Below are 12078 nucleotides of genomic sequence, written 5' to 3'. Positions count from 1 at the left end.
GTATGTGCATACCTTGTATACGTGACAAATATTTCAATTAAAAACACTGAGTATAGGTTTTCATCATTGTTTCTCTAGCACCTGCTAGGGTTCATACGTAGTAGCTAATTTTAGCAGGCGATATGGATGTCTCGTTTTCAAACTTTGATGCACCGTTCTCGCTCAGGAGATGGCAAAAAACTACCGTCCGCCTGCTCGACAAATCAGATTTGTGAATATTTGGCGAGCCTGTTTGTGCGACAGCTCTTTCTGTCCGAAACTGAGACAGCACACGGGCTCTCTGACTGAAGCGGCACTTCTTATCAAAGCACCGCAGGTGTGTGTAAAGCATGTGGCTGAGTACAAATGAGATAAAGTAAAGAAGAAGCGCTGGAAATGAAATTGCACAAGAACGTTTGTAAAATATCTGTGTTGCCTCTAAAACAATTTTTCGTTCATTCTACTTCCGCAGATGTACCAAGTAGTCAGGGCGAAGGTTGACAAGATTGACCCTGGGTTCTGCGAGAGAGGCTTCGGCAAATACCGGGACATACAGCTTTTCTTTATGTTCTTTTACGAGGTGAGCACAAAATTTAAAAAGCTTTGTTCGAAAACAGTTGTCTTGGAATGATGGACAAACTTTTATGACCGTGGTCACATTTGCAATCAATGAGCACCGTGTGTTAGAAAATGTGAAAGTGGAAACCGACATACCTTGGCCAATAAAGGAGGTATTACGTAGGTTCAGCGCGAAATTAAGTAAGAAAACAACAGGACGAGCATTAACTTCCAGGCGATGTTTATTTCGGGGAACGTGCACCTCACACACCTAACGACGGAAAGTAAAAAAGACCAAAATATTTTCTGTCATAATTTGTGGCGTTTTTTTTATGGTGGTGGTTTATCTGGACACAATAATTAGAAAAAACAATTTAAATAAGCATACTACAGAAAACTCAGCTTTCATGGTAGGTAACGAGAGGTGGAGAAGCAAATTCATATAGCCATTGTGGGCAAGGTAATAGTTTGTCGGCGTCATTAGAAGGAAATAAATTCAAAATAAGCCTACATTTGCCTGCATTTTACAGGTTTTGTAATGAAGCGCTTTTTCAGAAAAATATGGCCAAAACCTTTTTTTCTGGGAGACTCTTTTGATAAACACACCAGGAGCTTTTTTATGCACATAGACCATTGATGGAGGGCTTCTCTGCCATACACTTGTGCACTCCGGGAAGACATTGTCTACTTGCACTATTTTATTTATCATCAAAATAGGAATGCCCTAGGGTATTTTATTTACAACTTTCTGAAGACCCCGTGTATCATTATTAAGAACTGCACAGCAATACACTTTGTATCGGTTTCCCTGCGTTACAAGAGTGTATTGACGACAAGTCCATTTCAATGACCAACACAAGCTGGTCTTATATCGAAGTACGAGGGCCCCAGCAACGTTACTAGAATAAACTCAGTTTGAAAGCTCCGCCGGAGAGGCGGGCCGCGTAGCGGTCGCGAGAACTAGCGGCGCTGCAGTCAAGTCTTGCGCTACTCCCGGCGCGTCGTCTGCTGCGGCGGCGGGAGCCCGCTCCAGCCGACCGCAACGGGCCGCCCCGCAGACGTACCGCGGCAGCTTTCTAATACTGCTGTTGCTAAACTTAAACATCTATAATCTTTCCAGTCAACCAGCTTAAACGCGTTCGTAATTCTAGTCGATGTGACCGCATCACATTTGTGCACTGCTTAAGCGGAAATGCGTTAGGTCGCCTGTATGCACTTACCTGCACGCGCAGCTCATTGGGACGGTCAGCCTATATTTTAACTGTCTACATTGCGTTTAACTTCATGAACGGTAGCTTCTAAGCCATTTACCCTTCTCAGCGTAGTCTTTATAACTACTGCTCCGTCTTACCTCGACCAAAAACGACCCAATGAGTTTGTGAAAGCAGTACCTTTATAATTGCTTTTATCTCCACGCGGCAATAGGACCGTTTTTCTGAATCTCGTCGGTGCAAGGTCCCGTTAACCAGCTTCCCATGTAGAGTTCCTATGCTAAACGTTTATATCCACCGGGCTGGTCCCACCTCATCCCGCCTTTGTGCACTCTGTGGTGCATACGAACATTAGATCACCAAAGATGAAAGTTCGCTTCACAGTTCTGACACTCAGTTTATCTGTGAGAAACGAACTCGAATTTTGTTAGTTGACATTAAAGCTTGAATCCGCTATTTCAAGGTACTCATGGTACGCCTGAATTAACAAGGATCTTCGACCGCCATTTTGATGTCTTGAACTCAAGAAATCCGTTCAGCTGGTCATACAAGGCACCTCTCCGAAAGGCGAATCAGGCTTCAATGAAGAATTGTTTTGAAAAGGCTAAATTGTGCATAACATGCCGCAAGAACGCACAAAAAATCACTGTTTGAGGGCCTCAAGAACACTGTATTTGCAGGACTCCTTATATATATGTACGGTGTCAGCACCTTTTGATGGGTTTGTGGCGACGGGAAGCTGCCGAATTCACTCACGCTCAACATGTCTCAATACCACATCGAAACATTTTTTGGTTCCGTAAAAAGGAAAGGGCGGCTATATAAAACAACAGCCCTACTGCCTGTCAATTTACAGCTGCCTACAAGCGCCTTTTTATTAGAACAGAAGTTGGATCATCAGATACTGGAAACTCCTCTCGCGATATTGTGACTGATCTCTGCCCCTCAGGTGATGAAAACCTCGTTGAAACGCGAACAGCTTTCGCCTCGTTAAGAAGATCATCGCTGTTGCAGGTTCCTAATGATTATCACTATAACACCCAGCGGGTCGACTTCCACACAAGCCTTTCGCTTGTTCTCTGTGCAGTAGTGCTATATACAGCAGTATTTGGGGCACGAAACGTATATGCAGGCACATCCCCCAATGAATACTGCACTACACTGATGTCCACTGAGCTTCCAGAAGTCGTTTCTACGAAAACAAACGGTGGTCTCGTGGCACCACCGAAATACTTCTTGAAATTGCGCCACGTCATGGAAAAAGGGTTTAGTGTTTACAGGTTTATTGCAAGGGTTAATGTTCTACACGTTTAATGCAGTCGTTATATGCAAATAGTGACGCCAATAGTGAAGCTGTTGACAGTATTGTTTGAACAAATATTACTTGCTGAGTTGGAGCCTCATCTGTTGAACTGCGATGCATTCGACAATCACATTTATGTTTTGTCGAAGAAGATTGCCAACGTGAATTCAAGAATCAGGTTCAGCCTATTCCGACTGAAATCAACCGGAAAAACTTGCAAGCACAACGGTGTATGAACACAGCAGACAGTCTATTATTTCGTAAAATCTGCAAACGATAGATAAGAACCAGAATTGAAGGAAGCTGGCTAGCCAGTATGCCTTCGTATTTCTTGCGCTTTTAAAGTGCGTGCGCTTTCTATAAGTCGCCTCACAGCCTACGCCGTGATAAATCAGGCAGTTTTTTTTTATTTGGTTACTCTTTTATCGTGTGTGACTTTTTTCTTTTGAAATTGTGTAAACCCTGGGGTGAATAAAATTTGTGTACCGCTTGTTGCTTCCTCCGTGTTCCTCTCTTCTGGAACGTTTCGAGACAATATGCCTTACACCGTGAACGGCTGAATGCGTATTCGCTCATATGCAATCGCGTACGGCACATATGTAATTCTGTAAATAGCTGCTTCGGGAGGCAGTAATCTGTTGGTTTAGCCACCCTTTTCTTTTTACGCAAACGAAAAATTTTCGATGTGGCATTGAGTCGTCTTCAGCGTGAGCGATTTTGGCAGCTTCCCGTCGCCACAAACACATCAAAAGGTCCTGACACCGTGCATACATATAAGGAGTCCTGCAATACAGTGTTCTTGAGGCCCTCAAACACTGGTTTTTCTTGTGCATCCTTGTGTGATGTTATGTACTATTCAGCCTTTTTCAAAAAAAAAAGTCCTCATTGAAGACTGATTCGCCTTTCGAAGAGGTGTCTTGTATGACCAGCTGAACGGATTTCTTGAGTTCGAGACATCAAAATGGCGGTCAAAGATCCTTGTGAATTCAGGCGTACCATGAGCATCTTTAAATTGCGGATTCAAGCTTTAATGTGAACTCACAAAATTTGAGTGCGTTTGTCACAGATGAACTGAGCGTCAGAACTGTAAAGCGAACTTTCATCTTTGGTGATCTAATGTTCGTATGCACCACAGAGTGCACAAAGGCGAGATGAGGTTGGACCAGCCCAGCGGATATAAAAGTTAAGCATAGAAACTCTACATCGGATGCTGGTTAACGGGACCTTGCACCGACAAGATTGAGAAAAACTGTCCTATTGCCGCGTGGAGATAAAAGCACTTATAAAGGCACTGCTTTCACAAACTCATTGGGTCGTTTTTGGTCGAAGTAAGACGGCGCAGTAGTTATAAAAACTACGCTGAAAAGTGTAATTGAATTAGAAACTACCGTACATGAAGGTAAACGCAGGCCGCGGCGGCCGCTTTTCTGATGGAGGCGATAAGCAAAAACGTCCGTGTGTACGAGATTTCGGCGCACGTTAAAGATCCCCAGGTGGTCAACATTAATCCGGAGCCCTCCACTACGGCGCGCCTCATCGCCTGCGTTGCGTCGGAGCTTTACAGCCCACAATCAATCAAGTTAAACGCAATGTAGACAGTTAAAATATAGGCCGACCGTCGATTCTTAGCTAGCCAATGAGCTGCGCTTGCAGGTCAGTGCATACAGGCGACCCAACGCATTTCCACTTAAACAGTGCACAAATGTGATGCGGTAACGTCTACTAGAAGGACGAAGGCGTTTAAGCTAGTCGACTTGAAATATGATAGATGTTTAAGTTTAGCAATAGCAGTACTAGAGAGCTGCCGCGGTACGTCTGCGCGGCGGCCCGCCGCGGTCGGCTGCAGCGGCCGCCCGCCGCCGAAGCAGACGACGCGCCGGGAGTAGCGCAAGACTTGACTGCAGCGCCACTAGTTCTCGCGACCGCTGTTTGGCCCACCCTCCACCGCTGGCGGGGATGCGGAGCTCCGAAACTGAGCTTATTCTAGTAACGTTCGTTGGGCCCCAGGGCCTTAATAAACGCTTCTATTAAACGCACCCAGCCCCTTGAAACTATGCTTACTGCCAAGAGCCATACTCATTGTAGAAAAAATATTTTGGCTTTTAAAGCTCTGGGGGCTTGAAATAGTACTTCCATAACTCTAATGTATCGCCGCTGAACGGAGTAGGGAGTACCTTTTATATCGGCTTTATTACTTATTAAAATACATTGCTGGGGAACATTTTCACGCAAATATTACATATATCTAATGAGAATATAAAGGCCATAGTGTCTTTTGCTTATCGGGCAAAGGTGTGACGCTAGGAACAATAAAGACGGACGCGCGGGCCTCTTTGTTGAGTCCACATTGAAAGGTTGAAGCACTTGATTTGAGAGTGGTGTTCAGAGAACGGGCCCTTCTGGTTACGGCAAACGGAGCGTTAAATTTGGGCCTTAATAAGTACATTAGAAATTTCTAAATCCTTACTTGTTATTGAAAGAAGAATGCTACGCATAACTACTTTTGATAACCATGAAAAACAGGAAGTAAGACACGCGCCGAAATTAAAAAAAAAACATTCCACGGACACCTGAGCACTTGGTTTGAGTTCTGAATGCGAAAGCAGTAGGGTTTAATTTAACACCACAGCACTACAGATAAGAACATTACAGTGCGCACTTGGTGACTGCTGCGCCGCGAGGCAAAAGGTGAACTACGCTACGTGCATCATCTGACGTCGAGGAGCGTTAGCAGCGCCAAGAGGGTAATAATGACAGGATTATGACAGTTGCGACGCGGAACCAGAGGAGCGCCTGCAGGGCGAAGCTCGGCGCATGAAGACCGGATCACATGGCACCGGCGTCACCGCCCTCAGCGCCTTTCGCAGGGCTCTTGGCAAGCGTTGCCTAGCGAAGCCCTCTCCACTTAAGGCCAGATCACAGAATGGCCCATTGATGGTAAAAAAACGGCGTCCTGTTTCTGTAACAGAAAAAGAGCGCTTTCAGAGGGGTTCCTTCCCAAGAGGCGGTCAATATCTCGAGACGTTCTACAGCGAGAGATAAACTCGGCAGCAGCGAGATGTGGTCGTCCCGTCCAGGATACCGTTGATGAACAGACAGGGAAAACAAGATGCGAAATTCGCCATCACGGTCAACTCTGTCAGTACACGGCAACATAAGCGACCGGTGGCCCAGTGCGTAGGAGACAGCTCGGTGCCTTTAGAAAGCTGCAACGTAATCGCAAAGCAAGGCCTCCCCAGTGGTAAGATTTCAAAACCCTTCGACAACGCCAGTGAAACAAGACGTCTCAGCCGTTCTGGCGGACACTCGTGCTTCTGCCTTTACAGAGGTAACAAGTGCCTAGGTGTCCTGGAATTTCTCTTTGAGTTTAATTTGCGAGGCACTAGGTATGCAACGGGTCTCGGCCAATGGGGCTACAAGTGCGCGTTTCCGCCCCACAAACGACGAATAGCTTAGTGTCATGACAATGAAATCGGTACTGATGACTTTCCTCCGCAGTCGCAGTGTTCGACTGCCGCACCCGCGCCGTCTGTGACGAAATACACCCTGCTCCAGTCTGGCATTCCACTCAGAACTAGGTGAGCATGGGAAATTTAGAACCCTGTATAATTACCTGCGTCGCAATTGTGCAGAAACATTTTTGCCGCTCTATTTCATTAGGGTCTCAGTACGGATATAACGTTGTCGGCTATGTCACTCGTATCTTTTCTTCGCTTTAATTTTTTTATACAAGTCCTTAGGCTATTCGAACAAATTACTGAGAAGCTGCGAAACCGTCGTGGGGTCAATTCGTGATACTAAAGTGACACCCCACATGATGCAGCGGTGATGTTCCGCATAAGAAGAACTAACATTTTTGCGCTCAAATGATGTTAGCAGACGAAACAGTCCTTCGAAACCCGTGGTTTGTGTGTCGTATAGTGGTGAAGGTACTTGCCTGTCGCATGCGTCCCCTCGTAAGATTGGCGTTACTCCCACAGTTGTTCGTCCGCTCACAAAGCCGTACTTTTTCCCCTAATGCGTTCATTATGATACATTACAAGTACACAACATGGGTATATTACTCAAAATTTTAAAATGGGAAAAATATCGCCGTCAGACTTACGAATTTCCCTTTTTAAGGAAAGGGCTGCGATTACAAGCAGCCTGCGCTAGCGAAGAACAAGAATAACAGAATTCAGTATTTTCGAATACAAAAGCTTCCACTTTTTTCCCAACTAATTTGGACGCACTCTTTCAGTCTCACAGTATATTATTGGAAGGTTATGCTTCTTGTGGCATTAGTACGATATTTTTCTGGAAGGAATGTCTCCATTGGATAATAATACCCAGGGGAAATTATTTCCGCGTCGATAATTTGCGCTCAAAAGCATCATCGCAATAGGAATCGGTGAATAGGCTACCAGGCTCTTAAATCCTCTATCATCATCACTGCTCAATGCTTTGAAAAAAAAAATAGTGGGCATAGATTTCGATATCACAGTTAACTATATATGTTTGAACTGACAGTGAGCCTCTGGCAGGCGCTGTTATCGCGATTAGCCAATCCTCTTCAGTGGGTATATATCATGTCCTAACACACCATCCGGAAATCGGTGCTAAATCGTTGAATCTGTATTAAGGTAGATTTCACTGCAGCTTGATTGAAAAGCCATGTAGCAGTGTTTCGAGGGAAATCCGAGGTGCTTCCACATGAAAAGCCCACAGGAAAACAAATGCTCACTTTTTATATGCTATTTATATTGAGGCACAAGTTCAGAGTTTTATTGAGGTCGCTAGGGCGTCGCCATGCATCACTGGATTCAAATGTTCTCCCTCCCGCGGTTGTCCTAAAGGGACACTGAATGGATTTGTAAGCAGTGTAGTATTACTTGCGCAAATTGTAGTCTGTAGCCCCTAGTCCCTAATTCAACCACTCTTCGTGCGTTTACGCCACTTTATTTACTATGAAAATCAATTGAAAAGTGCTGTCTTCCTCTATGCATCATCCTTGCCGATTTCATATGACGTTCCGCATGACGCTCACGGGAGATGGCTTAGCTTGACTGCGCTACTGCGTGACTCGCCGCCCCTCTGATAGAGTCAGTGGGCCGTCGCTCGGCGGTTCTTCGCAATCAGTCCGCTCACTTTAAACTGAACCTCGACACGATTTGTGCCGGGAAGAGTATGCCCTTACTTTTCTAGTTTGTCGACTGCATCAAGCTTAGTGAAGTATATAAAGTGAAAGTAGCTCCACACACGAGCACATGCGACGCTTCTCTGTCTGTTACGCTAGAAGAACATTTATGGTCAATAAAATTCGGGAGCAGAGTCAGGGAAGTTAATATAGGTACTAAGTAATTGAAAAAAGTTGAAACGTTTATTGTAAAGAGTGAAAACAAGGTACGGGAAGCACATTTCGTGCTGGGCGAACTAGCGCAGCGGTCAGCAGCCCGACCACACAGTGGCGATCACTTTTCCGTCTAAGGAATGCAGTCGGTAGACATGATATATTGTGAGAACTTGAGGACGCTTGAGGGCGCTATTCGCTGGAATGACACACCTTTCCGTCTAACCACGGCGATGGTTGAACGCGAAGTTTTCTTGTGAGGGACTCATCTGTTTCTTCGAAAACCTAAAGCAGGCTCCACCTCTGAAACGGTGTATATGAGGAAGAGTACGCTTTACAAGTGGAAGACGTCTTTCCGGCAGTGGGTTTGGAGGTGTACATACTGCAGATGCCATCAGTGACACATAGAAAGCTTTACTTTACGATTCGACCGTGTCGAAATGGCGCATCGGATAAACGTCGGATCCATAAAGCGAGGGACCCAGGTTCGATTCCGACCACAGGAGTCGTTTTTTCTTCTTTAACTTCACCCACCATCATCATCATATTCTGAGAAAGTTGGCTTTCCTGCAATGGGTTTTGACGTCGACGCAGACGCCGTCAGTGAAACATAGCGTCGCTTTGATAGCCATCAGAGGTGATGCCAATGCGGCAACTAAAAAAATAAAAAGGCTATACGATACATACTTCTTTATTTCCGTTTCCGACAGCGTTGTGGGTATGGCCGATTAGTATGAATCACAGGGCGCATTGTTGGGAAATTAGTAAATTCAAATCCACGAGAGGCATTTTTGGAGTTGATTTTTGGATTGAGGTAATGTTATCTATTCTAAATTCAGCATTGCGTTTTTCAACCTTCATTGCTCCACGAGCCAGTTGGCAGTACGCGTGTAGTCCTACACTGACGTGCTGGCAAGTTCTCGTTGGCGTAGGGTTGACATAAGGAGCGATTGCTTGCGGGCAGCGACTGCTTTCAAACAGCTTTTATAGACCGAAAAAAGGGCACCGGGCCATCAGGAGAACAAGCGAGGGTGGAATAATTGTTTTGTGCAATCATATGCACAGTCGAATAAAGAGGCAGGCGCGCACGGCCCAAAAACTCACAGTACTCCTCCGAGACCGTTCCTAATATCTGTTCGGCGTACTTTTCTAGCAGTTGATAAACACAAAGCCTCGTAGGAGTTTCCCGGAGGGTAAGGGAAGGGGGGGGGGGTGGGATATGAAATGCACGACGCACTGTAAAAAAGTCCCTGTGCCGTACCGTGCAACCATTCGGCTGCTTTTTGTTACCATTATAATTGTTTAGAACTGATCGGAATAGCGTAATAGAACACTACAACTGCCTGTATACGCGCGCGCATGGCGTCACGACAACACGACGAAGCTCGACAATGGAGCTAACGAGCGGCGAATTAAACAATATACATTTTAAGCCTTCGTCAGTTCGGTACACAAGTACGTGCTCACTTCGAGGCGAATCTTTGAGGCGATATTTTGAGGCAATTCTTTAGTCATCCACTCACATATTTTACACTCCCATTAGAACGAAGACATGTCGCCGCGAAAGCGCGGTGACAGAGTCGTTCTCTTTTCGTGTGATCATTGGGCGCGAGGTGAAATTGTAACAACACCTTCCGTCAGCTTTTCCGGCCGTGAGCGGGGTGCAGGATTCATAACAATAATGATGAAAAAGCTGTACAAACGGCAGCAGAAAGTCATAGGGCCGGGCATCAAACCTGCGGCGCAGACTATCGTAGTAGCAGACGAAATCAACCGGATGTGTTAGCAGTCGTCAACGAGAACTGAGGCATCATGGGCAGTCACGCTCGCGCGGTTCGAGGAGGTGGCCGACAAGGGGGGGATTCGCGGCGCCGGCGAAAGGACGGTGTTTTGATTTGCAATATCTGCGGTAATACTCATCGCTTTATTAAAATTCCCGATGGAGATGATTAGTTGGACCTTGATTTACCTGAAAATGTGAACCACCGATGTGTCGGGAAAACCTCTTTCAGGGGCCCTTAAGTTGGCCGATCACCTTGAGTAAATGTGTGCCTATGAGGAAATCCACTAAATGTTTGTCCTGAGAATCGACGACACTGTATATTCAAGCAATTTTAATATGACCCGTGCCTGCTTCGGCTAGTTTGAAACCATCCACTGCTCGCCGCTCCGGGTTTTCCCTTGTGTGGAGCATATAATGTTCGTCCCCACTATAATTTAAAACACCTACCTTGGCGTTGGCTTCAGAACAGTGATTTTCCTAGAGAGTAACAAACGAACCAGCAAACTCTGCTCCCGCATAATGGAGACAGACGGTTAAGAAGGGGCTTCACAACAGGTGTTTACCTAAAAACGTTGCTCTTAACCAGTCGTGACTTCGGTGTAATACCGCAACGATCATTTTTTTTCAATTTTTTCGGCACAAGCGCACCTACAATCCAGTGAAAATATAGTGAGAATATTGCCGTCGGAAATATTGGTGTTCACGTGATACTAAATCTATGTTGGGAAAGTACACTACAAATTTTATCGCTGTAACTATTTCCTTCCATTATTCTGTGCCGGTAGCCCCTTAATTTTTGTATACCAGTTCTCATTTTTTATGAACGCTTGAACTGAGCTGCCAATGTATCTTGCACACTGTTAAAGTTCCCAATAAATTAACCGCGTGAGTCAGCGATGATAACCATTTGGAAAAGGAAAGTTTGACATCCACCTGAATGCAGCCGTACGGCTACAAAGGAAAGCTATACAGCTTCCTCAGAAACTTCGCATTTGAAGAAAAATTCGTCCTCGTCCAGGATTCGAACCCGTGACCACCGCGTAACCGGAGCAGTCGCTCTACCAGCTGAGCTAACCAGGAGGCTAGTCGTTTGTAGCGCGAGAGCCAATTGATCAACAACTCTAAGCGAAGGACAGGTGTTATTCGACCAGATTTAGGGGAAATCACCAAGGTGGAGGAAGTTTCGGCAAAGGAAAGTTTGACATCCACCTGAATGCAGCCGTATGGCTACAAAGGAACTTACTCCACCTTGGGGATTTCCCCTAAATCTGGTCGAATAAACAATTGGCATCTCACATGTCTCTTGGCGCAAATTACAATGAGTGCTGCTTAACAATTTTATGTTCAACACCTTTGAGCATATCAAACAGGAGTTTCTGTGGTTATTTTCGTTTCAATCACTTCCAGGATGACCAAGTCTGTGTCGACAATGCCGGAATTCGCTGCAGCCTTTGGGTGCTCTGCTGCGGACCCCATGGGCGAAGCTACTAAGTTTAAGTGCATCATATATGAGGACAAACAGAAGGCATCACCTATAGGAATACTCTTTCGATAAATGCTCTTTTTACCTTGAATAAATCGATTTCGGTGCTGTTATGATACCCACTGAATCTTGCCAGAACTATATTGCTTCGCCTTGTCCTGTGTTCAGTTTTCATAGCGGCATGGTCATTTTGCGCAATTAACCAGTTTTTATAGAAAACACGGAGCTAGCATGGTTTCTTTTGTCTGCTTCGTGTTTGTGGAACCGAAGCTTTCCAACCGTAAACGAGAAACTGAGTGCGAAGTTGAAATTTTAAAATAAAGATTTTTGAAAAGCGAAGTGGAACCGAAGCTTTCCAACCGTAAAGGAGAAAGTGAGTGCGAAGTTGAAACTCTAAAATAAAGATTTTTGAAAAGCGAAGTGACAACAATT

At 45.3% G+C, this 12078-nt stretch overlaps 1 long non-coding RNA gene across 1 annotated transcript; it reads left to right on the top strand.

Annotated features, from left to right (window-relative positions):
- Positions 1–450: 450 nt before the first annotated feature.
- On the top strand, positions 451–11734 carry LOC144158437 (uncharacterized). The gene is made up of 3 exons (XR_013320063.1): positions 451–559; positions 6550–6629; positions 11571–11734. It is a non-coding gene; the product is annotated as an uncharacterized LOC144158437 (long non-coding RNA).
- Positions 11735–12078: the final 344 nt, after the last annotated feature.

This window comes from Haemaphysalis longicornis, unplaced genomic scaffold (assembly GCF_048455015.1).
Source record: "Haemaphysalis longicornis isolate Haplotype H1 unplaced genomic scaffold, Haemaphysalis longicornis Haplotype H1 scaffold_10, whole genome shotgun sequence".
Classification (NCBI taxonomy): Eukaryota; Metazoa; Arthropoda; class Arachnida; order Ixodida; family Ixodidae; genus Haemaphysalis; species Haemaphysalis longicornis.
The sequence above is the reverse complement of the archived record's forward strand: the minus strand, read 5'-3'. Positions and strand labels throughout refer to the sequence as shown.